The sequence below is a fragment of the Ambystoma mexicanum genome, chromosome 5q (assembly GCF_040938575.1).
Source record: "Ambystoma mexicanum isolate Mex_15411 chromosome 5q, UKY_AmexF1_1, whole genome shotgun sequence".
Lineage (NCBI taxonomy): Eukaryota > Metazoa > Chordata > Amphibia > Caudata > Ambystomatidae > Ambystoma > Ambystoma mexicanum.
Window position 1 is genome coordinate 527,628,118 of NC_090933.1, and position 24,447 is coordinate 527,652,564.

A 24,447-nucleotide genomic window follows, 5' to 3' on the forward strand; every position below is an offset into this window, starting at 1 on the left:
AACGAAATAAAAGAGCAAAGGCTGCGCACTTTGAACCAATTATTCGAAGCATCGTATTGAAATGAAATAAAAGGTTAACAGCCCTGGGTGGCATCAAAGTGGAATTTCCTGAATATGTCACCAATGCCATGCAATGCGCCTGTTGCACAGTATCACGCCTGTTGCCGGCCCTCGCGCGGATGACTCTTTGGGATAGCAGAAAGTGGACGGAAGACTTTTAGGATGATAGTAAAAAAAAACAGAAGCGAGCACATGCCTTTATTTGAGACGATTGGTGAGTTTTGAATAAAATAGTGAAAATGAAGAAAAAGCGTCTTGCTGGAGAATGCGGGCATCGATCCCGCTACCTCTCGCATGCTAAGCGAGCGCTCTACCATCTGAGCTAATTCCCCTCCTCCTCGAAGGCTCTCGATACACTGCTTCAGAGCTGAAGCACAGTCTCCGGCTCACACTTGCTTGGCTGTCCAGGGACCTGTAGTGCATAAAGCCCTTTCTCTTCATCTGCCGCAGGGGAAATCACAATCTCACCCCTTTGCCCAAAACAAAATACCTTCAGTGGAGCTACAAGTAAAGCTGCAGATGGCCATCCATTGCAACGAGGATTGGCCAACCAGGTATTAATAGCAGAGTGACTCCACTGCCACGCCCTTTCACGCTGGACCTGCGCTTGTGATCAAGAGGCTGCACGCCAGTCCCATAGACCCGAGAGCCCAATTGAAAAGGTGCTTGCTTCTCACTTTATTTCTCTCGCTATTTCTTGCTGTTTTAGGCCGCTGACACGCCGCCTGCAGCCAAAGGACCAGCGCTGGAGTGCCCTTTGTCATTTTTACCAGCTGGCCATATTTTACAATCGAGCGTCAGAATACCAAACAGGTAAGAGTTAGGTCTGGGAATTGAGTCCACTTTCCATCGTGTGTCCCATAAAGCGGAAGTGTCCAGCCGAGTGCAAGCAGGTGCCTTTTGCCCGCGTGTGCTGGGACACTGCAGCTTTGGACGTGAGCCAACTTGCCCTTTTCAGTGGGTCAGTACCTGTGACTCCAGTGAGAGAAGAGGAAAAGAAAGAACTTTCCCCTTTTCTGTCGAGTGGCCCCAGTGGCCTAATGGATAAGGCACTGGCCTCCTAAGCCAGGGATTGTGGGTTCGAGTCCCATCTGGGGTGGTTCGTGGCATTTTGTTCACACTTCTGCCAAAGCATGCAAAAGGTTTTTGCGGTAGTAGGGGGTGGGCGCAGGCTAGTACTTTGCTGGGCGCTGTGAAGTCCAGAACGTGCTCTGCTGGTAGCAGACTTTAAATGCCGGGAGACTGCAGAGTGTAGCAACCCCTCATGTCAGCGAAGAGACGCAGATGAGTGGTAAGAAAGACAGGGAAAATATGCTTTCTGGAATCAGAGCTCCTGCAGACAGGGCTCACTCTTCTGCCAGCTCCGACCTGCTCCGATGAAAACGAAATAAAAGAGCAAAGGCTGCGCACTTTGAACCAATTATTCGAAGCATCGTATTGAAATGAAATAAAAGGTTAACAGCCCTGGGTGGCATCAAAGTGGAATTTCCTGAATATGTCACCAATGCCATGCAATGCGACTGTTGCACAGTATCACGCCTGTTGCCGGCCCTCGCGCGGATGACTCTTTGGGATAGCAGAAAGTGGACGGAAGACTTTTAGGATGATAGTAAAAAAAACAGAAGCGAGCACATGACTTTATTTGCGACGATTGGTGAGTTTTGAATAAAATAGTGAAAATGAAGAAAAAGCGTCTTGCTGGAGAATGCGGGCATCGATCCCGCTACCTCTCGCATGCTAAGCGAGCGCTCTACCATCTGAGCTAATTCCCCTCCTCCTCGAAGGCTCTCGATACACTGCTTCAGAGCTGAAGCACAGTCTCCGGCTCACACTTGCTTGGCTGTCCAGGGACCTGTAGTGCATAAAGCCCTTTCTCTTCATCTGCCGCAGGGGAAATCACAATCTCACCCCTTTGCCCAAAACAAAATACCTTCAGTGGAGCTACAAGTAAAGCTGCAGATGGCCATCCATTGCAATGAGGATTGGCCAACCAGGTATTAATAGCAGAGTGACTCCACTCCCACGCCCTTTCACGCTGGACCTGCGCTTGTGATCAAGAGGCTGCACGCCAGTCCCATAGACCCGAGAGCCCAATTGAAAAGGTGCTTGCTTCTCACTTTATTTCTCTCGCTATTTCTTGCTGTTTTAGGCCGCTGACACGCCGCCTGCAGCCAAAGGACCAGCGCTGGAGTGCCCTTTGTCATTTTTACCAGCTGGCCATATTTTACAATCGAGCGTCAGAATACCAAACAGGTAAGAGTTAGGTCTGGGAATTGAGTCCACTTTCCATCGTGTGTCCCATAAAGCGGAAGTGTCCAGCCGAGTGCAAGCAGGTGCCTTTTGCCCGCGTGTGCTGGGACACTGCAGCTTTGGACGTGAGCCAACTTGCCCTTTTCAGTGGGTCAGTACCTGTGACTCCAGTGAGAGAAGAGGAAAAGAAAGAACTTTCCCCTTTTCTGTCGAGTGGCCCCAGTGGCCTAATGGATAAGGCACTGGCCTCCTAAGCCAGGGATTGTGGGTTCGAGTCCCATCTGGGGTGGTTCGTGGCATTTTGTTCACACTTCTGCCAAAGCATGCAAAAGGTTTTTGCGGTAGTAGGGGGTGGGCGCAGGCTAGTACTTTGCTGGGCGCTGTGAAGTCCAGAACGTGCTCTGCTGGTAGCAGACTTTAAATGCCGGGAGACTGCAGAGTGTAGCAACCCCTCATGTCAGCGAAGAGACGCAGATGAGTGGTAAGAAAGACAGGGAAAATATGCTTTCTGGAATCAGAGCTCCTGCAGACAGGGCTCACTCTTCTGCCAGCTCCGACCTGCTCCGATGAAAACGAAATAAAAGAGCAAAGGCTGCGCACTTTGAACCAATTATTCGAAGCATCGTATTGAAATGAAATAAAAGGTTAACAGCCCTGGGTGGCATCAAAGTGGAATTTCCTGAATATGTCACCAATGCCATGCAATGCGACTGTTGCACAGTATCACGCCTGTTGCCGGCCCTCGCGCGGATGACTCTTTGGGATAGCAGAAAGTGGACGGAAGACTTTTAGGATGATAGTAAAAAAAACAGAAGCGAGCACATGACTTTATTTGCGACGATTGGTGAGTTTTGAATAAAATAGTGAAAATGAAGAAAAAGCGTCTTGCTGGAGAATGCGGGCATCGATCCCGCTACCTCTCGCATGCTAAGCGAGCGCTCTACCATCTGAGCTAATTCCCCTCCTCCTCGAAGGCTCTCGATACACTGCTTCAGAGCTGAAGCACAGTCTCCGGCTCACACTTGCTTGGCTGTCCAGGGACCTGTAGTGCATAAAGCCCTTTCTCTTCATCTGCCGCAGGGGAAATCACAATCTCACCCCTTTGCCCAAAACAAAATACCTTCAGTGGAGCTACAAGTAAAGCTGCAGATGGCCATCCATTGCAATGAGGATTGGCCAACCAGGTATTAATAGCAGAGTGACTCCACTCCCACGCCCTTTCACGCTGGACCTGCGCTTGTGATCAAGAGGCTGCACGCCAGTCCCATAGACCCGAGAGCCCAATTGAAAAGGTGCTTGCTTCTCACTTTATTTCTCTCGCTATTTCTTGCTGTTTTAGGCCGCTGACACGCCGCCTGCAGCCAAAGGACCAGCGCTGGAGTGCCCTTTGTCATTTTTACCAGCTGGCCATATTTTACAATCGAGCGTCAGAATACCAAACAGGTAAGAGTTAGGTCTGGGAATTGAGTCCACTTTCCATCGTGTGTCCCATAAAGCGGAAGTGTCCAGCCGAGTGCAAGCAGGTGCCTTTTGCCCGCGTGTGCTGGGACACTGCAGCTTTGGACGTGAGCCAACTTGCCCTTTTCAGTGGGCCAGTACCTGTGACTCCAGTGAGAGAAGAGGAAAAGAAAGAACTTTCCCCTTTTCTGTCGAGTGGCCACAGTGGCCTAATGGATAAGGCACTGGCCTCCTAAGCCAGGGATTGTGGGTTCGAGTCCCATCTGGGGTGGTTCGTGGCATTTTGTTGACACTTCTGCCAAAGCATGCAAAAGGTTTTTGCGGTAGTAGGGGGTGGGCGCAGGCTAGTACTTTGCTGGGCGCTGTGAAGTCCAGAACGTGCTCTGCTGGTAGCAGACTTTAAATGCCGGGAGACTGCAGAGTGTAGCAACCCCTCATGTCAGCGAAGAGACACAGATGAGTGGTAAGAAAGACAGGGAAAATATGCTTTCTGGAATCAGAGCTCCTGCAGACAGGGCTCACTCTTGTGCCAGCTCCGACCTGCTCCGATGAAAACGAAATAAAAGAGCAAAGGCTGCGCACTTTGAACCAATTATTCGAAGCATCGTATTGAAATGAAATAAACGGTTAACAGCCCTGGGTGGCATCAAAGTGGAATTTCCTGAATATGTCACCAATGCCATGCAATGCGCCTGTTGCACAGTATCACGCCTGTTGCCGGCCCTCGCGCGGATGACTCTTTGGGATAGCAGAAAGTGGACGGAAGACTTTTAGGATGATAGTAAAAAAAAACAGAAGCGAGCACATGCCTTTATTTGAGACGATTGGTGAGTTTTGAATAAAATAGTGAAAATGAAGAAAAAGCGTCTTGCTGGAGAATGCGGGCATCGATCCCGCTACCTCTCGCATGCTAAGCGAGCGCTCTACCATCTGAGCTAATTCCCCTCCTCCTCGAAGGCTCTCGATACACTGCTTCAGAGCTGAAGCACAGTCTCCGGCTCACACTTGCTTGGCTGTCCAGGGACCTGTAGTGCATAAAGCCCTTTCTCTTCATCTGCCGCAGGGGAAATCACAATCTCACCCCTTTGCCCAAAACAAAATACCTTCAGTGGAGCTACAAGTAAAGCTGCAGATGGCCATCCATTGCAACGAGGATTGGCCAACCAGGTATTAATAGCAGAGTGACTCCACTGCCACGCCCTTTCACGCTGGACCTGCGCTTGTGATCAAGAGGCTGCACGCCAGTCCCATAGACCCGAGAGCCCAATTGAAAAGGTGCTTGCTTCTCACTTTATTTCTCTCGCTATTTCTTGCTGTTTTAGGCCGCTGACACGCCGCCTGCAGCCAAAGGACCAGCGCTGGAGTGCCCTTTGTCATTTTTACCAGCTGGCCATATTTTACAATCGAGCGTCAGAATACCAAACAGGTAAGAGTTAGGTCTGGGAATTGAGTCCACTTTCCATCGTGTGTCCCATAAAGCGGAAGTGTCCAGCCGAGTGCAAGCAGGTGCCTTTTGCCCGCGTGTGCTGGGACACTGCAGCTTTGGACGTGAGCCAACTTGCCCTTTTCAGTGGGTCAGTACCTGTGACTCCAGTGAGAGAAGAGGAAAAGAAAGAACTTTCCCCTTTTCTGTCGAGTGGCCCCAGTGGCCTAATGGATAAGGCACTGGCCTCCTAAGCCAGGGATTGTGGGTTCGAGTCCCATCTGGGGTGGTTCGTGGCATTTTGTTCACACTTCTGCCAAAGCATGCAAAAGGTTTTTGCGGTAGTAGGGGGTGGGCGCAGGCTAGTACTTTGCTGGGCGCTGTGAAGTCCAGAACGTGCTCTGCTGGTAGCAGACTTTAAATGCCGGGAGACTGCAGAGTGTAGCAACCCCTCATGTCAGCGAAGAGACGCAGATGAGTGGTAAGAAAGACAGGGAAAATATGCTTTCTGGAATCAGAGCTCCTGCAGACAGGGCTCACTCTTCTGCCAGCTCCGACCTGCTCCGATGAAAACGAAATAAAAGAGCAAAGGCTGCGCACTTTGAACCAATTATTCGAAGCATCGTATTGAAATGAAATAAAAGGTTAACAGCCCTGGGTGGCATCAAAGTGGAATTTCCTGAATATGTCACCAATGCCATGCAATGCGACTGTTGCACAGTATCACGCCTGTTGCCGGCCCTCGCGCGGATGACTCTTTGGGATAGCAGAAAGTGGACGGAAGACTTTTAGGATGATAGTAAAAAAAACAGAAGCGAGCACATGACTTTATTTGCGACGATTGGTGAGTTTTGAATAAAATAGTGAAAATGAAGAAAAAGCGTCTTGCTGGAGAATGCGGGCATCGATCCCGCTACCTCTCGCATGCTAAGCGAGCGCTCTACCATCTGAGCTAATTCCCCTCCTCCTCGAAGGCTCTCGATACACTGCTTCAGAGCTGAAGCACAGTCTCCGGCTCACACTTGCTTGGCTGTCCAGGGACCTGTAGTGCATAAAGCCCTTTCTCTTCATCTGCCGCAGGGGAAATCACAATCTCACCCCTTTGCCCAAAACAAAATACCTTCAGTGGAGCTACAAGTAAAGCTGCAGATGGCCATCCATTGCAACGAGGATTGGCCAACCAGGTATTAATAGCAGAGTGACTCCACTCCCACGCCCTTTCACGCTGGACCTGCGCTTGTGATCAAGAGGCTGCACGCCAGTCCCATAGACCCGAGAGCCCAATTGAAAAGGTGCTTGCTTCTCACTTTATTTCTCTCGCTATTTCTTGCTGTTTTAGGCCGCTGACACGCCGCCTGCAGCCAAAGGACCAGCGCTGGAGTGCCCTTTGTCATTTTTACCAGCTGGCCATATTTTACAATCGAGCGTCAGAATACCAAACAGGTAAGAGTTAGGTCTGGGAATTGAGTCCACTTTCCATCGTGTGTCCCATAAAGCGGAAGTGTCCAGCCGAGTGCAAGCAGGTGCCTTTTGCCCGCGTGTGCTGGGACACTGCAGCTTTGGACGTGAGCCAACTTGCCCTTTTCAGTGGGTCAGTACCTGTGACTCCAGTGAGAGAAGAGGAAAAGAAAGAACTTTCCCCTTTTCTGTCGAGTGGCCCCAGTGGCCTAATGGATAAGGCACTGGCCTCCTAAGCCAGGGATTGTGGGTTCGAGTCCCATCTGGGGTGGTTCGTGGCATTTTGTTCACACTTCTGCCAAAGCATGCAAAAGGTTTTTGCGGTAGTAGGGGGTGGGCGCAGGCTAGTACTTTGCTGGGCGCTGTGAAGTCCAGAACGTGCTCTGCTGGTAGCAGACTTTAAATGCCGGGAGACTGCAGAGTGTAGCAACCCCTCATGTCAGCGAAGAGACGCAGATGAGTGGTAAGAAAGACAGGGAAAATATGCTTTCTGGAATCAGAGCTCCTGCAGACAGGGCTCACTCTTCTGCCAGCTCCGACCTGCTCCGATGAAAACGAAATAAAAGAGCAAAGGCTGCGCACTTTGAACCAATTATTCGAAGCATCGTATTGAAATGAAATAAAAGGTTAACAGCCCTGGGTGGCATCAAAGTGGAATTTCCTGAATATGTCACCAATGCCATGCAATGCGACTGTTGCACAGTATCACGCCTGTTGCCGGCCCTCGCGCGGATGACTCTTTGGGATAGCAGAAAGTGGACGGAAGACTTTTAGGATGATAGTAAAAAAAACAGAAGCGAGCACATGACTTTATTTGCGACGATTGGTGAGTTTTGAATAAAATAGTGAAAATGAAGAAAAAGCGTCTTGCTGGAGAATGCGGGCATCGATCCCGCTACCTCTCGCATGCTAAGCGAGCGCTCTACCATCTGAGCTAATTCCCCTCCTCCTCGAAGGCTCTCGATACACTGCTTCAGAGCTGAAGCACAGTCTCCGGCTCACACTTGCTTGGCTGTCCAGGGACCTGTAGTGCATAAAGCCCTTTCTCTTCATCTGCCGCAGGGGAAATCACAATCTCACCCCTTTGCCCAAAACAAAATACCTTCAGTGGAGCTACAAGTAAAGCTGCAGATGGCCATCCATTGCAACGAGGATTGGCCAACCAGGTATTAATAGCAGAGTGACTCCACTGCCACGCCCTTTCACGCTGGACCTGCGCTTGTGATCAAGAGGCTGCACGCCAGTCCCATAGACCCGAGAGCCCAATTGAAAAGGTGCTTGCTTCTCACTTTATTTCTCTCGCTATTTCTTGCTGTTTTAGGCCGCTGACACGCCGCCTGCAGCCAAAGGACCAGCGCTGGAGTGCCCTTTGTCATTTTTACCAGCTGGCCATATTTTACAATCGAGCGTCAGAATACCAAACAGGTAAGAGTTAGGTCTGGGAATTGAGTCCACTTTCCATCGTGTGTCCCATAAAGCGGAAGTGTCCAGCCGAGTGCAAGCAGGTGCCTTTTGCCCGCGTGTGCTGGGACACTGCAGCTTTGGACGTGAGCCAACTTGCCCTTTTCAGTGGGTCAGTACCTGTGACTCCAGTGAGAGAAGAGGAAAAGAAAGAACTTTCCCCTTTTCTGTCGAGTGGCCCCAGTGGCCTAATGGATAAGGCACTGGCCTCCTAAGCCAGGGATTGTGGGTTCGAGTCCCATCTGGGGTGGTTCGTGGCATTTTGTTCACACTTCTGCCAAAGCATGCAAAAGGTTTTTGCGGTAGTAGGGGGTGGGCGCAGGCTAGTACTTTGCTGGGCGCTGTGAAGTCCAGAACGTGCTCTGCTGGTAGCAGACTTTAAATGCCGGGAGACTGCAGAGTGTAGCAACCCCTCATGTCAGCGAAGAGACGCAGATGAGTGGTAAGAAAGACAGGGAAAATATGCTTTCTGGAATCAGAGCTCCTGCAGACAGGGCTCACTCTTCTGCCAGCTCCGACCTGCTCCGATGAAAACGAAATAAAAGAGCAAAGGCTGCGCACTTTGAACCAATTATTCGAAGCATCGTATTGAAATGAAATAAAAGGTTAACAGCCCTGGGTGGCATCAAAGTGGAATTTCCTGAATATGTCACCAATGCCATGCAATGCGACTGTTGCACAGTATCACGCCTGTTGCCGGCCCTCGCGCGGATGACTCTTTGGGATAGCAGAAAGTGGACGGAAGACTTTTAGGATGATAGTAAAAAAAACAGAAGCGAGCACATGACTTTATTTGCGACGATTGGTGAGTTTTGAATAAAATAGTGAAAATGAAGAAAAAGCGTCTTGCTGGAGAATGCGGGCATCGATCCCGCTACCTCTCGCATGCTAAGCGAGCGCTCTACCATCTGAGCTAATTCCCCTCCTCCTCGAAGGCTCTCGATACACTGCTTCAGAGCTGAAGCACAGTCTCCGGCTCACACTTGCTTGGCTGTCCAGGGACCTGTAGTGCATAAAGCCCTTTCTCTTCATCTGCCGCAGGGGAAATCACAATCTCACCCCTTTGCCCAAAACAAAATACCTTCAGTGGAGCTACAAGTAAAGCTGCAGATGGCCATCCATTGCAACGAGGATTGGCCAACCAGGTATTAATAGCAGAGTGACTCCACTCCCACGCCCTTTCACGCTGGACCTGCGCTTGTGATCAAGAGGCTGCACGCCAGTCCCATAGACCCGAGAGCCCAATTGAAAAGGTGCTTGCTTCTCACTTTATTTCTCTCGCTATTTCTTGCTGTTTTAGGCCGCTGACACGCCGCCTGCAGCCAAAGGACCAGCGCTGGAGTGCCCTTTGTCATTTTTACCAGCTGGCCATATTTTACAATCGAGCGTCAGAATACCAAACAGGTAAGAGTTAGGTCTGGGAATTGAGTCCACTTTCCATCGTGTGTCCCATAAAGCGGAAGTGTCCAGCCGAGTGCAAGCAGGTGCCTTTTGCCCGCGTGTGCTGGGACACTGCAGCTTTGGACGTGAGCCAACTTGCCCTTTTCAGTGGGTCAGTACCTGTGACTCCAGTGAGAGAAGAGGAAAAGAAAGAACTTTCCCCTTTTCTGTCGAGTGGCCCCAGTGGCCTAATGGATAAGGCACTGGCCTCCTAAGCCAGGGATTGTGGGTTCGAGTCCCATCTGGGGTGGTTCGTGGCATTTTGTTCACACTTCTGCCAAAGCATGCAAAAGGTTTTTGCGGTAGTAGGGGGTGGGCGCAGGCTAGTACTTTGCTGGGCGCTGTGAAGTCCAGAACGTGCTCTGCTGGTAGCAGACTTTAAATGCCGGGAGACTGCAGAGTGTAGCAACCCCTCATGTCAGCGAAGAGACGCAGATGAGTGGTAAGAAAGACAGGGAAAATATGCTTTCTGGAATCAGAGCTCCTGCAGACAGGGCTCACTCTTCTGCCAGCTCCGACCTGCTCCGATGAAAACGAAATAAAAGAGCAAAGGCTGCGCACTTTGAACCAATTATTCGAAGCATCGTATTGAAATGAAATAAAAGGTTAACAGCCCTGGGTGGCATCAAAGTGGAATTTCCTGAATATGTCACCAATGCCATGCAATGCGACTGTTGCACAGTATCACGCCTGTTGCCGGCCCTCGCGCGGATGACTCTTTGGGATAGCAGAAAGTGGACGGAAGACTTTTAGGATGATAGTAAAAAAAACAGAAGCGAGCACATGACTTTATTTGCGACGATTGGTGAGTTTTGAATAAAATAGTGAAAATGAAGAAAAAGCGTCTTGCTGGAGAATGCGGGCATCGATCCCGCTACCTCTCGCATGCTAAGCGAGCGCTCTACCATCTGAGCTAATTCCCCTCCTCCTCGAAGGCTCTCGATACACTGCTTCAGAGCTGAAGCACAGTCTCCGGGTCACACTTGCTTGGCTGTCCAGGGACCTGTAGTGCATAAAGCCCTTTCTCTTCATCTGCCGCAGGGGAAATCACAATCTCACCCCTTTGCCCAAAACAAAATACCTTCAGTGGAGCTACAAGTAAAGCTGCAGATGGCCATCCATTGCAACGAGGATTGGCCAACCAGGTATTAATAGCAGAGTGACTCCACTGCCACGCCCTTTCACGCTGGACCTGCGCTTGTGATCAAGAGGCTGCACGCCAGTCCCATAGACCCGAGAGCCCAATTGAAAAGGTGCTTGCTTCTCACTTTATTTCTCTCGCTATTTCTTGCTGTTTTAGGCCGCTGACACGCCGCCTGCAGCCAAAGGACCAGCGCTGGAGTGCCCTTTGTCATTTTTACCAGCTGGCCATATTTTACAATCGAGCGTCAGAATACCAAACAGGTAAGAGTTAGGTCTGGGAATTGAGTCCACTTTCCATCGTGTGTCCCATAAAGCGGAAGTGTCCAGCCGAGTGCAAGCAGGTGCCTTTTGCCCGCGTGTGCTGGGACACTGCAGCTTTGGACGTGAGCCAACTTGCCCTTTTCAGTGGGTCAGTACCTGTGACTCCAGTGAGAGAAGAGGAAAAGAAAGAACTTTCCCCTTTTCTGTCGAGTGGCCCCAGTGGCCTAATGGATAAGGCACTGGCCTCCTAAGCCAGGGATTGTGGGTTCGAGTCCCATCTGGGGTGGTTCGTGGCATTTTGTTCACACTTCTGCCAAAGCATGCAAAAGGTTTTTGCGGTAGTAGGGGGTGGGCGCAGGCTAGTACTTTGCTGGGCGCTGTGAAGTCCAGAACGTGCTCTGCTGGTAGCAGACTTTAAATGCCGGGAGACTGCAGAGTGTAGCAACCCCTCATGTCAGCGAAGAGACGCAGATGAGTGGTAAGAAAGACAGGGAAAATATGCTTTCTGGAATCAGAGCTCCTGCAGACAGGGCTCACTCTTCTGCCAGCTCCGACCTGCTCCGATGAAAACGAAATAAAAGAGCAAAGGCTGCGCACTTTGAACCAATTATTCGAAGCATCGTATTGAAATGAAATAAAAGGTTAACAGCCCTGGGTGGCATCAAAGTGGAATTTCCTGAATATGTCACCAATGCCATGCAATGCGACTGTTGCACAGTATCACGCCTGTTGCCGGCCCTCGCGCGGATGACTCTTTGGGATAGCAGAAAGTGGACGGAAGACTTTTAGGATGATAGTAAAAAAAACAGAAGCGAGCACATGACTTTATTTGCGACGATTGGTGAGTTTTGAATAAAATAGTGAAAATGAAGAAAAAGCGTCTTGCTGGAGAATGCGGGCATCGATCCCGCTACCTCTCGCATGCTAAGCGAGCGCTCTACCATCTGAGCTAATTCCCCTCCTCCTCGAAGGCTCTCGATACACTGCTTCAGAGCTGAAGCACAGTCTCCGGCTCACACTTGCTTGGCTGTCCAGGGACCTGTAGTGCATAAAGCCCTTTCTCTTCATCTGCCGCAGGGGAAATCACAATCTCACCCCTTTGCCCAAAACAAAATACCTTCAGTGGAGCTACAAGTAAAGCTGCAGATGGCCATCCATTGCAACGAGGATTGGCCAACCAGGTATTAATAGCAGAGTGACTCCACTGCCACGCCCTTTCACGCTGGACCTGCGCTTGTGATCAAGAGGCTGCACGCCAGTCCCATAGACCCGAGAGCCCAATTGAAAAGGTGCTTGCTTCTCACTTTATTTCTCTCGCTATTTCTTGCTGTTTTAGGCCGCTGACACGCCGCCTGCAGCCAAAGGACCAGCGCTGGAGTGCCCTTTGTCATTTTTACCAGCTGGCCATATTTTACAATCGAGCGTCAGAATACCAAACAGGTAAGAGTTAGGTCTGGGAATTGAGTCCACTTTCCATCGTGTGTCCCATAAAGCGGAAGTGTCCAGCCGAGTGCAAGCAGGTGCCTTTTGCCCGCGTGTGCTGGGACACTGCAGCTTTGGACGTGAGCCAACTTGCCCTTTTCAGTGGGTCAGTACCTGTGACTCCAGTGAGAGAAGAGGAAAAGAAAGAACTTTCCCCTTTTCTGTCGAGTGGCCCCAGTGGCCTAATGGATAAGGCACTGGCCTCCTAAGCCAGGGATTGTGGGTTCGAGTCCCATCTGGGGTGGTTCGTGGCATTTTGTTCACACTTCTGCCAAAGCATGCAAAAGGTTTTTGCGGTAGTAGGGGGTGGGCGCAGGCTAGTACTTTGCTGGGCGCTGTGAAGTCCAGAACGTGCTCTGCTGGTAGCAGACTTTAAATGCCGGGAGACTGCAGAGTGTAGCAACCCCTCATGTCAGCGAAGAGACGCAGATGAGTGGTAAGAAAGACAGGGAAAATATGCTTTCTGGAATCAGAGCTCCTGCAGACAGGGCTCACTCTTCTGCCAGCTCCGACCTGCTCCGATGAAAACGAAATAAAAGAGCAAAGGCTGCGCACTTTGAACCAATTATTCGAAGCATCGTATTGAAATGAAATAAAAGGTTAACAGCCCTGGGTGGCATCAAAGTGGAATTTCCTGAATATGTCACCAATGCCATGCAATGCGACTGTTGCACAGTATCACGCCTGTTGCCGGCCCTCGCGCGGATGACTCTTTGGGATAGCAGAAAGTGGACGGAAGACTTTTAGGATGATAGTAAAAAAAACAGAAGCGAGCACATGACTTTATTTGCGACGATTGGTGAGTTTTGAATAAAATAGTGAAAATGAAGAAAAAGCGTCTTGCTGGAGAATGCGGGCATCGATCCCGCTACCTCTCGCATGCTAAGCGAGCGCTCTACCATCTGAGCTAATTCCCCTCCTCCTCGAAGGCTCTCGATACACTGCTTCAGAGCTGAAGCACAGTCTCCGGCTCACACTTGCTTGGCTGTCCAGGGACCTGTAGTGCATAAAGCCCTTTCTCTTCATCTGCCGCAGGGGAAATCACAATCTCACCCCTTTGCCCAAAACAAAATACCTTCAGTGGAGCTACAAGTAAAGCTGCAGATGGCCATCCATTGCAATGAGGATTGGCCAACCAGGTATTAATAGCAGAGTGACTCCACTCCCACGCCCTTTCACGCTGGACCTGCGCTTGTGATCAAGAGGCTGCACGCCAGTCCCATAGACCCGAGAGCCCAATTGAAAAGGTGCTTGCTTCTCACTTTATTTCTCTCGCTATTTCTTGCTGTTTTAGGCCGCTGACACGCCGCCTGCAGCCAAAGGACCAGCGCTGGAGTGCCCTTTGTCATTTTTACCAGCTGGCCATATTTTACAATCGAGCGTCAGAATACCAAACAGGTAAGAGTTAGGTCTGGGAATTGAGTCCACTTTCCATCGTGTGTCCCATAAAGCGGAAGTGTCCAGCCGAGTGCAAGCAGGTGCCTTTTGCCCGCGTGTGCTGGGACACTGCAGCTTTGGACGTGAGCCAACTTGCCCTTTTCAGTGGGCCAGTACCTGTGACTCCAGTGAGAGAAGAGGAAAAGAAAGAACTTTCCCCTTTTCTGTCGAGTGGCCACAGTGGCCTAATGGATAAGGCACTGGCCTCCTAAGCCAGGGATTGTGGGTTCGAGTCCCATCTGGGGTGGTTCGTGGCATTTTGTTCACACTTCTGCCAAAGCATGCAAAAGGTTTTTGCGGTAGTAGGGGGTGGGCGCAGGCTAGTACTTTGCTGGGCGCTGTGAAGTCCAGAACGTGCTCTGCTGATAGCAGACTTTAAATGCCGGGAGACTGCAGAGTGTAGCAACCCCTCATGTCAGCGAAGAGACGCAGATGAGTGGTAAGAAAGACAGGGAAAATATGCTTTCTGGAATCAGAGCTCCTGCAGACAGGGCTCACTCTTCTGCCAGCTCCGACCTGCTCCGATGAAAACGAAATAAAAGAGCAAAGGCTGCGCACTTTGAACCAATTATTCGAAGCATCGTATTGAAATGAAATAAAAGGTTAACAGCCCTGGGTGGCATCAAAGTGGAATTTCCTGAATATGTCACCAATGCCATGCAATGCGACTGTTGCACAGTATCACGCCTGTTGCCGGCCCTCGCGCGGATGACTCTTTGGGATAGCAGAAAGTGGACGGAAGACTTTTAGGATGATAGTAAAAAAAACAGAAGCGAGCACATGACTTTATTTGCGACGATTGGTGAGTTTTGAATAAAATAGTGAAAATGAAGAAAAAGCGTCTTGCTGGAGAATGCGGGCATCGATCCCGCTACCTCTCGCATGCTAAGCGAGCGCTCTACCATCTGAGCTAATTCCCCTCCTCCTCGAAGGCTCTCGATACACTGCTTCAGAGCTGAAGCACAGTCTCCGGCTCACACTTGCTTGGCTGTCCAGGGACCTGTAGTGCATAAAGCCCTTTCTCTTCATCTGCCGCAGGGGAAATCACAATCTCACCCCTTTGCCCAAAACAAAATACCTTCAGTGGAGCTACAAGTAAAGCTGCAGATGGCCATCCATTGCAATGAGGATTGGCCAACCAGGTATTAATAGCAGAGTGACTCCACTCCCACGCCCTTTCACGCTGGACCTGCGCTTGTGATCAAGAGGCTGCACGCCAGTCCCATAGACCCGAGAGCCCAATTGAAAAGGTGCTTGCTTCTCACTTTATTTCTCTCGCTATTTCTTGCTGTTTTAGGCCGCTGACACGCCGCCTGCAGCCAAAGGACCAGCGCTGGAGTGCCCTTTGTCATTTTTACCAGCTGGCCATATTTTACAATCGAGCGTCAGAATACCAAACAGGTAAGAGTTAGGTCTGGGAATTGAGTCCACTTTCCATCGTGTGTCCCATAAAGCGGAAGTGTCCAGCCGAGTGCAAGCAGGTGCCTTTTGCCCGCGTGTGCTGGGACACTGCAGCTTTGGACGTGAGCCAACTTGCCCTTTTCAGTGGGTCAGTACCTGTGACTCCAGTGAGAGAAGAGGAAAAGAAAGAACTTTCCCCTTTTCTGTCGAGTGGCCCCAGTGGCCTAATGGATAAGGCACTGGCCTCCTAAGCCAGGGATTGTGGGTTCGAGTCCCATCTGGGGTGGTTCGTGGCATTTTGTTCACACTTCTGCCAAAGCATGCAAAAGGTTTTTGCGGTAGTAGGGGGTGGGCGCAGGCTAGTACTTTGCTGGGCGCTGTGAAGTCCAGAACGTGCTCTGCTGGTAGCAGACTTTAAATGCCGGGAGACTGCAGAGTGTAGCAACCCCTCATGTCAGCGAAGAGACGCAGATGAGTGGTAAGAAAGACAGGGAAAATATGCTTTCTGGAATCAGAGCTCCTGCAGACAGGGCTCACTCTTCTGCCAGCTCCGACCTGCTCCGATGAAAACGAAATAAAAGAGCAAAGGCTGCGCACTTTGAACCAATTATTCGAAGCATCGTATTGAAATGAAATAAAAGGTTAACAGCCCTGGGTGGCATCAAAGTGGAATTTCCTGAATATGTCACCAATGCCATGCAATGCGACTGTTGCACAGTATCACGCCTGTTGCCGGCCCTCGCGCGGATGACTCTTTGGGATAGCAGAAAGTGGACGGAAGACTTTTAGGATGATAGTAAAAAAAACAGAAGCGAGCACATGACTTTATTTGCGACGATTGGTGAGTTTTGAATAAAATAGTGAAAATGAAGAAAAAGCGTCTTGCTGGAGAATGCGGGCATCGATCCCGCTACCTCTCGCATGCTAAGCGAGCGCTCTACCATCTGAGCTAATTCCCCTCCTCCTCGAAGGCTCTCGATACACTGCTTCAGAGCTGAAGCACAGTCTCCGGCTCACACTTGCTTGGCTGTCCAGGGACCTGTAGTGCATAAAGCCCTTTCTCTTCATCTGCCGCAGGGGAAATCACAATCTCACCCCTTTGCCCAAAACAAAATACCTTCAGTGGAGCTACAAGTAAAGCTGCAGATGGCCATCCATTGCAATGAGGATTGGCCAACCAGGTATTAATAGCAGAGTGACTCCACTCCCACGCCCTTTCACGCTGGACCTGCGCTTGTGATCAAGAGGCTGCACGCCAGTCCCATAGACCCGAGAGCCCAATTGAAAAGGTGCTTGCTTCTCACTTTATTTCTCTCGCTATTTCTTGCTGTTTTAGGCCGCTGACACGCCGCCTGCAGCCAAAGGACCAGCGCTGGAGTGCCCTTTGTCATTTTTACCAGCTGGCCATATTTTACAATCGAGCGTCAGAATACCAAACAGGTAAGAGTTAGGTCTGGGAATTGAGTCCACTTTCCATCGTGTGTCCCATAAAGCGGAAGTGTCCAGCCGAGTGCAAGCAGGTGCCTTTTGCCCGCGTGTGCTGGGACACTGCAGCTTTGGACGTGAGCCAACTTGCCCTTTTCAGTGGGCCAGTACCTGTGACTCCAGTGAGAGAAGAGGAAAAGAAAGAACTTTCCCCTTTTCTGTCGAGTGGCCACAGTGGCCTAATGGATAAGGCACTGGCCTCCTAAGCCAGGGATTGTGGGTTCGAGTCCCATCTGGGGTGGTTCGTGGCATTTTGTTGACACTTCTGCCAAAGCATGCAAAAGGTTTTTGCGGTAGTAGGGGGTGGGCGCAGGCTAGTACTTTGCTGGGCGCTGTGAAGTCCAGAACGTGCTCTGCTGGTAGCAGACTTTAAATGCCGGGAGACTGCAGAGTGTAGCAACCCCTCATGTCAGCGAAGAGACACAGATGAGTGGTAAGAAAGACAGGGAAAATATGCTTTCTGGAATCAGAGCTCCTGCAGACAGGGCTCACTCTTGTGCCAGCTCCGACCTGCTCCGATGAAAACGAAATAAAAGAGCAAAGGCTGCGCACTTTGAACCAATTATTCGAAGCATCGTATTGAAATGAAATAAACGGTTAACAGCCCTGGGTGGCATCAAAGTGGAATTTCCTGAATATGTCACCAATGCCATGCAATGCGCCTGTTGCACAGTATCACGCCTGTTGCCGGCCCTCGCGCGGATGACTCTTTGGGATAGCAGAAAGTGGACGGAAGACTTTTAGGATGATAGTAAAAAAAAACAGAAGCGAGCACATGCCTTTATTTGAGACGATTGGTGAGTTTTGAATAAAATAGTGAAAATGAAGAAAAAGCGTCTTGCTGGAGAATGCGGGCATCGATCCCGCTACCTCTCGCATGCTAAGCGAGCGCTCTACCATCTGAGCTAATTCCCCTCCTCCTCGAAGGCTCTCGATACACTGCTTCAGAGCTGAAGCACAGTCTCCGGCTCACACTTGCTTGGCTGTCCAGGGACCTGTAGTGCATAAAGCCCTTTCTCTTCATCTGCCGCAGGGGAAATCACAATCTCACCCCTTTGCCCAAAACAAAATACCTTCAGTGGAGCTACAAGTAAAGCTGCAGATGGCCATCCATTGCAACGAGGATTGGCCAACCAGGTATTAATAGCAGAGTGACTCCACTGCCACGCCCTTTCACGCTGGACCTGCGCTTGTGATCAAGAGGCTGCACGCCAGTCCCATAGACCCGAGAGCCCAATTGAAAAGGTGCTTGCTTCTCACTTTATTTCTCTCGCTATTTCTTGCTGTTTTAGGCCGCTGACACGCCGCCTGCAGCCAAAGGACCAGCGCTGGAGTGCCCTTTGTCATTTTTACCAGCTGGCCATATTTTACAATCGAGCGTCAGAATACCAAACAGGTAAGAGTTAGGTCTGGGAATTGAGTCCACTTTCCATCGTGTGTCCCATAAAGCGGAAGTGTCCAGCCGAGTGCAAGCAGGTGCCTTTTGCCCGCGTGTGCTGGGACACTGCAGCTTTGGACGTGAGCCAACTTGCCCTTTTCAGTGGGTCAGTACCTGTGACTCCAGTGAGAGAAGAGGAAAAGAAAGAACTTTCCCCTTTTCTGTCGAGTGGCCCCAGTGGCCTAATGGATAAGGCACTGGCCTCCTAAGCCAGGGATTGTGGGTTCGAGTCCCATCTGGGGTGGTTCGTGGCATTTTGTTCACACTTCTGCCAAAGCATGCAAAAGGTTTTTGCGGTAGTAGGGGGTGGGCGCAGGCTAGTACTTTGCTGGGCGCTGTGAAGTCCAGAACGTGCTCTGCTGGTAGCAGACTTTAAATGCCGGGAGACTGCAGAGTGTAGCAACCCCTCATGTCAGCGAAGAGACGCAGATGAGTGGTAAGAAAGACAGGGAAAATATGCTTTCTGGAATCAGAGCTCCTGCAGACAGGGCTCACTCTTCTGCCAGCTCCGACCTGCTCCGATGAAAACGAAATAAAAGAGCAAAGGCTGCGCACTTTGAACCAATTATTCGAAGCATCGTATTGAAATGAAATAAAAGGTTAACAGCCCTGGGTGGCATCAAAGTGGAATTTCCTGAATATGTCACCAATGCCATGCAATGCGACTGTTGCACAGTATCACGCCTGTTGCCGGCCCTCGCGCGGATGACTCTTTGGGATAGCAGAAAGTGGACGGAAGACTTTTAGGATGATAGTAAAAAAAACAGAAGCGAGCACATGACTTTATTTGCGACGATTGGTGAGTTTTGAATAAAATAGTGAAAATGAAGAAAAAGCGTCTTGCTGGAGAATGCGGGCATCGATCCCGCTACCTCTCGCATGCTAAGCGAGCGCTCTACCATCTGAGCTAATTCCCCTCCTCCTCGAAGGCTCTCGATACACTGCTTCAGAGCTGAAGCACAGTCTCCGGCTCACACTTGCTTGGCTGTCCAGGGACCTGTAGTGCATAAAGCCCTTTCTCTTCATCTGCCGCAGGGGAAATCACAATCTCACCCCTTTGCCCAAAACAAAATACCTTCAGTGGAGCTACAAGGAAAGCTGCAGATGGCCATCCATTGCAATGAGGATTGGCCAACCAGGTATTAATAGCAGAGTGACTCCACTCCCACGCCCTTTCACGCTGGACCTGCGCTTGTGATCAAGAGGCTGCACGCCAGTCCCATAGACCCGAGAGCCCAATTGAAAAGGTGCTTGCTTCTCACTTTATTTCTCTCGCTATTTCTTGCTGTTTTAGGCCGCTGACACGCCGCCTGCAGCCAAAGGACCAGCGCTGGAGTGCCCTTTGTCATTTTTACCAGCTGGCCATATTTTACAATCGAGCGTCAGAATACCAAACAGGTAAGAGTTAGGTCTGGGAATTGAGTCCACTTTCCATCGTGTGTCCCATAAAGCGGAAGTGTCCAGCCGAGTGCAAGCAGGTGCCTTTTGCCCGCGTGTGCTGGGACACTGCAGCTTTGGACGTGAGCCAACTTGCCCTTTTCAGTGGGTCAGTACCTGTGACTCCAGTGAGAGAAGAGGAAAAGAAAGAACTTTCCCCTTTTCTGTCGAGTGGCCCCAGTGGCCTAATGGATAAGGCACTGGCCTCCTAAGCCAGGGATTGTGGGTTCGAGTCCCATCTGGGGTGGTTCGTGGCATTTTGTTCACACTTCTGCCAAAGCATGCAAAAGGTTTTTGCGGTAGTAGGGGGTGGGCGCAGGCTAGTACTTTGCTGGGCGCTGTGAAGTCCAGAACGTGCTCTGCTGGTAGCAGACTTTAAATGCCGGGAGACTGCAGAGTGTAGCAACCCCTCATGTCAGCGAAGAGACGCAGATGAGTGGTAAGAAAGACAGGGAAAATATGCTTTCTGGAATCAGAGCTCCTGCAGACAGGGCTCACTCTTCTGCCAGCTCCGACCTGCTCCGATGAAAACGAAATAAAAGAGCAAAGGCTGCGCACTTTGAACCAATTATTCGAAGCATCGTATTGAAATGAAATAAAAGGTTAACAGCCCTGGGTGGCATCAAAGTGGAATTTCCTGAATATGTCACCAATGCCATGCAATGCGACTGTTGCACAGTATCACGCCTGTTGCCGGCCCTCGCGCGGATGACTCTTTGGGATAGCAGAAAGTGGACGGAAGACTTTTAGGATGATAGTAAAAAAAACAGAAGCGAGCACATGACTTTATTTGCGACGATTGGTGAGTTTTGAATAAAATAGTGAAAATGAAGAAAAAGCGTCTTGCTGGAGAATGCGGGCATCGATCCCGCTACCTCTCGCATGCTAAGCGAGCGCTCTACCATCTGAGCTAATTCCCCTCCTCCTCGAAGGCTCTCGATACACTGCTTCAGAGCTGAAGCACAGTCTCCGGCTCACACTTGCTTGGCTGTCCAGGGACCTGTAGTGCATAAAGCCCTTTCTCTTCATCTGCCGCAGGGGAAATCACAATCTCACCCCTTTGCCCAAAACAAAATACCTTCAGTGGAGCTACAAGTAAAGCTGCAGATGGCCATCCATTGCAACGAGGATTGGCCAACCAGGTATTAATAGCAGAGTGACTCCACTGCCACGCCCTTTCACGCTGGACCTGCGCTTGTGATCAAGAGGCTGCACGCCAGTCCCATAGACCCGAGAGCCCAATTGAAAAGGTGCTTGCTTCTCACTTTATTTCTCTCGCTATTTCTTGCTGTTTTAGGCCGCTGACACGCCGCCTGCAGCCAAAGGACCAGCGCTGGAGTGCCCTTTGTCATTTTTACCAGCTGGCCATATTTTACAATCGAGCGTCAGAATACCAAACAGGTAAGAGTTAGGTCTGGGAATTGAGTCCACTTTCCATCGTGTGTCCCATAAAGCGGAAGTGTCCAGCCGAGTGCAAGCAGGTGCCTTTTGCCCGCGTGTGCTGGGACACTGCAGCTTTGGACGTGAGCCAACTTGCCCTTTTCAGTGGGTCAGTACCTGTGACTCCAGTGAGAGAAGAGGAAAAGAAAGAACTTTCCCCTTTTCTGTCGAGTGGCCCCAGTGGCCTAATGGATAAGGCACTGGCCTCCTAAGCCAGGGATTGTGGGTTCGAGTCCCATCTGGGGTGGTTCGTGGCATTTTGTTCACACTTCTGCCAAAGCATGCAAAAGGTTTTTGCGGTAGTAGGGGGTGGGCGCAGGCTAGTACTTTGCTGGGCGCTGTGAAGTCCAGAACGTGCTCTGCTGGTAGCAGACTTTAAATGCCGGGAGACTGCAGAGTGTAGCAACCCCTCATGTCAGCGAAGAGACGCAGATGAGTGGTAAGAAAGACAGGGAAAATATGCTTTCTGGAATCAGAGCTCCTGCAGACAGGGCTCACTCTTCTGCCAGCTCCGACCTACTCCGATGAAAACGAAATAAAAGAGCAAAGGCTGCGCACTTTGAACCAATTATTCTAAGCATCGTATTGAAATGAAATAAAAGGTTAACAGCCCTGGGTGGCATCAAAGTGGAATTTCCTGAATATGTCACCAATGCCATGCAATGCGCCTGTTGCACAGTATCACGCCTGTTGCCGGCCCTCGCGCGGATGACTATTTGGGATAGCAGAAAGTGGACGGAAGACTTTTAGGATGATAGTAAAAAAAACAGAAGCGAGCACATGCCTTTATTTGCGACGATTGGTGAGTTTTGAATAAAATAGTGAAAATGAAGAAAAAGCGTCTTGCTGGAGAATGCGGGCATCGATCCCGCTACCTCTCGCATGCGAAGCGAGCGCTCTACCATCTGAGCTAATTCCCCTCCTCCTCGAAGGCTCTCGATACACTGCTTCAGAGCTGAAGCACAGTCTCCGGCTCACACTTGCTTGGCTGTCCAGGGACCTGTAGTGCATAAAGCCCTTTCTCTTCATCTGCCGCAGAGGAAATCACAATCTCACCCCTTTGCCCAAAACAAAATACCTTCAGTGGAGCTACAAGTAAAGCTGCAGATGGCCATCCATTGCAATGAGGATTGGCCAACCAGGTATTAATAGCAGAGTGACTCTACTGCCACGCCCTTTCACGCTGGACCTGCGCTTGTGATCAAGAGGCTGCACGCCAGTCCCATAGACCCGAGAGCCCAATTGAAAAGGTGCTTGCTTCTCACTTTATTTCTCTCGCTATTTCTTGCTGTTTTAGGCCGCTGACACGCCGCCTGCAGCCAAAGGACCAGCGCTGGAGTGCCCTTTGTCATTTTTACCAGCTGGCCATATTTTACAATCGAGCGTCAGAATACCAAACAGGTAAGAGTTAGGTCTGGGAATTGAGTCCACTTTCCATCGTGTGCCCATAAAGCGGAAGTGTCCAGCCGAGTGCAAGCAGGTGCCTTTTGCCCGCGTGTGCTGGGACACTGCAGCTTTGGACGTGAGCCAACTTGCCCTTTTCAGTGGGCCAGTACCCGTGACTCCAGTGAGAGAAGAGGAAAAGAAAGAACTTTCCCCTTCTCTGTCGAGTGGCCCCAGTGGCCTAATGGATAAGGCACTGGCCTCCTAAGCCAGGGATTGTGGGTTCGAGTCCCATTAGGGGTGGTACGTGGCATTTTGTTCACACTTCTGCCAAAGCATGCAAAAGGTTTTTGCGGTAGTAGGGGGTGGGCGCAGGCTAGTACTTTGCTGGGCGCTGTGAAGTCCAGAACGTGCTCTGCTGGTAGCAGACTTTAAATGCCGGGAGACTGCAGAGTGTAGCAACCCCTCATGTCAGCGAAGAGACACAGATGAGTGGTAAGAAAGACAGGGAAAATATGCTTTCTGGAATCAGAGCTCCTGCAGACAGGGCTCACTCTTCTGCCAGCTCCGACCTGCTCCGATGAAAACGAAATAAAAGAGCAAAGGCTGCGCACTTTGAACCAATTATTCTAAGCATCGTATTGAAATGAAATAAAAGGTTAACAGCCCTGGGTGGCATCAAAGTGGAATTTCCTGAATATGTCACCAATGCCATGCAATGCGCCTGTTGCACAGTATCACGCCTGTTGCCGGCCCTCGCGCGGATGACTCTTTGGGATAGCAGAAAGTGGACGGAAGACTTTTAGGATGATAGTAAAAAAAACAGAAGCGAGCACATGACTTTATTTGCGACGATTGGTGAGTTTTGAATAAAATAGTGAAAATGAAGAAAAAGCGTCTTGCTGGAGAATGCGGGCATCGATCCCGCTACCTCTCGCATGCTAAGCGAGCGCTCTACCATCTGAGCTAATTCCCCTCCTCCTCGAAGGCTCTCGATACACTGCTTCAGAGCTGAAGCACAGTCTCCGGCTCACACTTGCTTGGCTGTCCAGGGACCTGTAGTGCATAAAGCCCTTTCTCTTCATCTGCCGCAGAGGAAATCACAATCTCACCCCTTTGCCCAAAACAAAATACCTTCAGTGGAGCTACAAGTAAAGCTGCAGATGGCCATCCATTGCAATGAGGATTGGCCAACCAGGTATTAATAGCAGAGTGACTCCACTCCCACGCCCTTTCACGCTGGACCTGCGCTTGTGATCAAGAGGCTGCACGCCAGTCCCATAGACCCGAGAGCCCAATTGAAAAGGTGCTTGCTTCTCACTTTATTTCTCTCGCTATTTCTTGCTGTTTTAGGCCGCTGACACGCCGCCTGCAGCCAAAGGACCAGCGCTGGAGTGCCCTTTGTCATTTTTACCAGCTGGCCATATTTTACAATCGAGCGTCAGAATACCAAACAGGTAAGAGTTAGGTCTGGGAATTGAGTCCACTTTCCATCGTGTGTCCCATAAAGCGGAAGTGTCCAGCCGAGTGCAAGCAGGTGCCTTTTGCCCGCGTGTGCTGGGACACTGCAGCTTTGGACGTGAGCCAACTTGCCCTTTTCAGTGGGCCAGTACCCGTGACTCCAGTGAGAGAAGAGGAAAAGAAAGAACTTTCCCCTTCTCTGTCGAGTTGCCCCAGTGGCCTAATGGATAAGGCACTGGCCTCCTAAGCCAGGGATTGTGGGTTCGAGTCCCATCTGGGGTGGTTCGTGGCATTTTGTTCACACTTCTGCCAAAGCATGCAAAAGGTTTTTGCGGTAGTAGGGGGTGGGCGCAGGCTAGTACTTTGCTGGGCGCTGTGAAGTCCAGAACGTGCTCTGCTGGTAGCAGACTTTAAATGCCGGGAGACTGCAGAGTGTAGCAACCCCTCATGTCAGCGAAGAGACACAGATGAGTGGTAAGAAAGACAGGGAAAATATGCTTTCTGGAATCAGAGCTCCTGCAGACAGGGC

General features: G+C 50.4%; 34 non-coding genes across 34 annotated transcripts; 17 read left to right on the top strand and 17 right to left on the bottom strand.

The window, feature by feature from the left end:
* Positions 1–319: 319 nt before the first annotated feature.
* On the bottom strand, positions 320–392 carry TRNAA-AGC (transfer RNA alanine (anticodon AGC)). The gene has a single exon. It is a non-coding gene; the product is annotated as a tRNA-Ala (tRNA).
* Positions 393–1,086: 694 nt separating this feature from the next.
* On the top strand, positions 1,087–1,159 carry TRNAR-CCU (transfer RNA arginine (anticodon CCU)). The gene has a single exon. It is a non-coding gene; the product is annotated as a tRNA-Arg (tRNA).
* Positions 1,160–1,759: 600 nt separating this feature from the next.
* Positions 1,760–1,832, bottom strand: TRNAA-AGC (transfer RNA alanine (anticodon AGC)). The gene has a single exon. It is a non-coding gene; the product is annotated as a tRNA-Ala (tRNA).
* Positions 1,833–2,526: 694 nt separating this feature from the next.
* Positions 2,527–2,599, top strand: TRNAR-CCU (transfer RNA arginine (anticodon CCU)). Its single transcript has one exon. It is a non-coding gene; the product is annotated as a tRNA-Arg (tRNA).
* A 600-nt stretch (positions 2,600–3,199) lies between these two features.
* On the bottom strand, positions 3,200–3,272 carry TRNAA-AGC (transfer RNA alanine (anticodon AGC)). Its single transcript has one exon. It is a non-coding gene; the product is annotated as a tRNA-Ala (tRNA).
* A 694-nt stretch (positions 3,273–3,966) lies between these two features.
* Positions 3,967–4,049, top strand: TRNAR-CCU (transfer RNA arginine (anticodon CCU)). The gene has a single exon. It is a non-coding gene; the product is annotated as a tRNA-Arg (tRNA).
* Positions 4,050–4,640: 591 nt separating this feature from the next.
* TRNAA-AGC (transfer RNA alanine (anticodon AGC)) lies at positions 4,641–4,713 on the bottom strand. The gene has a single exon. It is a non-coding gene; the product is annotated as a tRNA-Ala (tRNA).
* Positions 4,714–5,407: 694 nt separating this feature from the next.
* Positions 5,408–5,480, top strand: TRNAR-CCU (transfer RNA arginine (anticodon CCU)). The gene has a single exon. It is a non-coding gene; the product is annotated as a tRNA-Arg (tRNA).
* Positions 5,481–6,080: 600 nt separating this feature from the next.
* Positions 6,081–6,153, bottom strand: TRNAA-AGC (transfer RNA alanine (anticodon AGC)). Its single transcript has one exon. It is a non-coding gene; the product is annotated as a tRNA-Ala (tRNA).
* A 694-nt stretch (positions 6,154–6,847) lies between these two features.
* On the top strand, positions 6,848–6,920 carry TRNAR-CCU (transfer RNA arginine (anticodon CCU)). The gene has a single exon. It is a non-coding gene; the product is annotated as a tRNA-Arg (tRNA).
* A 600-nt stretch (positions 6,921–7,520) lies between these two features.
* TRNAA-AGC (transfer RNA alanine (anticodon AGC)) lies at positions 7,521–7,593 on the bottom strand. The gene has a single exon. It is a non-coding gene; the product is annotated as a tRNA-Ala (tRNA).
* A 694-nt stretch (positions 7,594–8,287) lies between these two features.
* TRNAR-CCU (transfer RNA arginine (anticodon CCU)) lies at positions 8,288–8,360 on the top strand. Its single transcript has one exon. It is a non-coding gene; the product is annotated as a tRNA-Arg (tRNA).
* A 600-nt stretch (positions 8,361–8,960) lies between these two features.
* Positions 8,961–9,033, bottom strand: TRNAA-AGC (transfer RNA alanine (anticodon AGC)). The gene has a single exon. It is a non-coding gene; the product is annotated as a tRNA-Ala (tRNA).
* Positions 9,034–9,727: 694 nt separating this feature from the next.
* Positions 9,728–9,800, top strand: TRNAR-CCU (transfer RNA arginine (anticodon CCU)). Its single transcript has one exon. It is a non-coding gene; the product is annotated as a tRNA-Arg (tRNA).
* A 600-nt stretch (positions 9,801–10,400) lies between these two features.
* On the bottom strand, positions 10,401–10,473 carry TRNAA-AGC (transfer RNA alanine (anticodon AGC)). Its single transcript has one exon. It is a non-coding gene; the product is annotated as a tRNA-Ala (tRNA).
* Positions 10,474–11,167: 694 nt separating this feature from the next.
* TRNAR-CCU (transfer RNA arginine (anticodon CCU)) lies at positions 11,168–11,240 on the top strand. Its single transcript has one exon. It is a non-coding gene; the product is annotated as a tRNA-Arg (tRNA).
* Positions 11,241–11,840: 600 nt separating this feature from the next.
* TRNAA-AGC (transfer RNA alanine (anticodon AGC)) lies at positions 11,841–11,913 on the bottom strand. Its single transcript has one exon. It is a non-coding gene; the product is annotated as a tRNA-Ala (tRNA).
* A 694-nt stretch (positions 11,914–12,607) lies between these two features.
* Positions 12,608–12,680, top strand: TRNAR-CCU (transfer RNA arginine (anticodon CCU)). The gene has a single exon. It is a non-coding gene; the product is annotated as a tRNA-Arg (tRNA).
* A 600-nt stretch (positions 12,681–13,280) lies between these two features.
* On the bottom strand, positions 13,281–13,353 carry TRNAA-AGC (transfer RNA alanine (anticodon AGC)). Its single transcript has one exon. It is a non-coding gene; the product is annotated as a tRNA-Ala (tRNA).
* Positions 13,354–14,047: 694 nt separating this feature from the next.
* TRNAR-CCU (transfer RNA arginine (anticodon CCU)) lies at positions 14,048–14,130 on the top strand. Its single transcript has one exon. It is a non-coding gene; the product is annotated as a tRNA-Arg (tRNA).
* Positions 14,131–14,720: 590 nt separating this feature from the next.
* Positions 14,721–14,793, bottom strand: TRNAA-AGC (transfer RNA alanine (anticodon AGC)). Its single transcript has one exon. It is a non-coding gene; the product is annotated as a tRNA-Ala (tRNA).
* Positions 14,794–15,487: 694 nt separating this feature from the next.
* TRNAR-CCU (transfer RNA arginine (anticodon CCU)) lies at positions 15,488–15,560 on the top strand. Its single transcript has one exon. It is a non-coding gene; the product is annotated as a tRNA-Arg (tRNA).
* A 600-nt stretch (positions 15,561–16,160) lies between these two features.
* Positions 16,161–16,233, bottom strand: TRNAA-AGC (transfer RNA alanine (anticodon AGC)). The gene has a single exon. It is a non-coding gene; the product is annotated as a tRNA-Ala (tRNA).
* Positions 16,234–16,927: 694 nt separating this feature from the next.
* TRNAR-CCU (transfer RNA arginine (anticodon CCU)) lies at positions 16,928–17,010 on the top strand. Its single transcript has one exon. It is a non-coding gene; the product is annotated as a tRNA-Arg (tRNA).
* A 591-nt stretch (positions 17,011–17,601) lies between these two features.
* Positions 17,602–17,674, bottom strand: TRNAA-AGC (transfer RNA alanine (anticodon AGC)). The gene has a single exon. It is a non-coding gene; the product is annotated as a tRNA-Ala (tRNA).
* Positions 17,675–18,368: 694 nt separating this feature from the next.
* Positions 18,369–18,441, top strand: TRNAR-CCU (transfer RNA arginine (anticodon CCU)). The gene has a single exon. It is a non-coding gene; the product is annotated as a tRNA-Arg (tRNA).
* A 600-nt stretch (positions 18,442–19,041) lies between these two features.
* On the bottom strand, positions 19,042–19,114 carry TRNAA-AGC (transfer RNA alanine (anticodon AGC)). The gene has a single exon. It is a non-coding gene; the product is annotated as a tRNA-Ala (tRNA).
* A 694-nt stretch (positions 19,115–19,808) lies between these two features.
* TRNAR-CCU (transfer RNA arginine (anticodon CCU)) lies at positions 19,809–19,881 on the top strand. The gene has a single exon. It is a non-coding gene; the product is annotated as a tRNA-Arg (tRNA).
* A 600-nt stretch (positions 19,882–20,481) lies between these two features.
* Positions 20,482–20,554, bottom strand: TRNAA-AGC (transfer RNA alanine (anticodon AGC)). The gene has a single exon. It is a non-coding gene; the product is annotated as a tRNA-Ala (tRNA).
* Positions 20,555–21,248: 694 nt separating this feature from the next.
* Positions 21,249–21,321, top strand: TRNAR-CCU (transfer RNA arginine (anticodon CCU)). Its single transcript has one exon. It is a non-coding gene; the product is annotated as a tRNA-Arg (tRNA).
* A 600-nt stretch (positions 21,322–21,921) lies between these two features.
* TRNAA-CGC (transfer RNA alanine (anticodon CGC)) lies at positions 21,922–21,994 on the bottom strand. The gene has a single exon. It is a non-coding gene; the product is annotated as a tRNA-Ala (tRNA).
* Positions 21,995–22,687: 693 nt separating this feature from the next.
* Positions 22,688–22,760, top strand: TRNAR-CCU (transfer RNA arginine (anticodon CCU)). The gene has a single exon. It is a non-coding gene; the product is annotated as a tRNA-Arg (tRNA).
* Positions 22,761–23,360: 600 nt separating this feature from the next.
* Positions 23,361–23,433, bottom strand: TRNAA-AGC (transfer RNA alanine (anticodon AGC)). Its single transcript has one exon. It is a non-coding gene; the product is annotated as a tRNA-Ala (tRNA).
* A 694-nt stretch (positions 23,434–24,127) lies between these two features.
* On the top strand, positions 24,128–24,200 carry TRNAR-CCU (transfer RNA arginine (anticodon CCU)). Its single transcript has one exon. It is a non-coding gene; the product is annotated as a tRNA-Arg (tRNA).
* Positions 24,201–24,447: the final 247 nt, after the last annotated feature.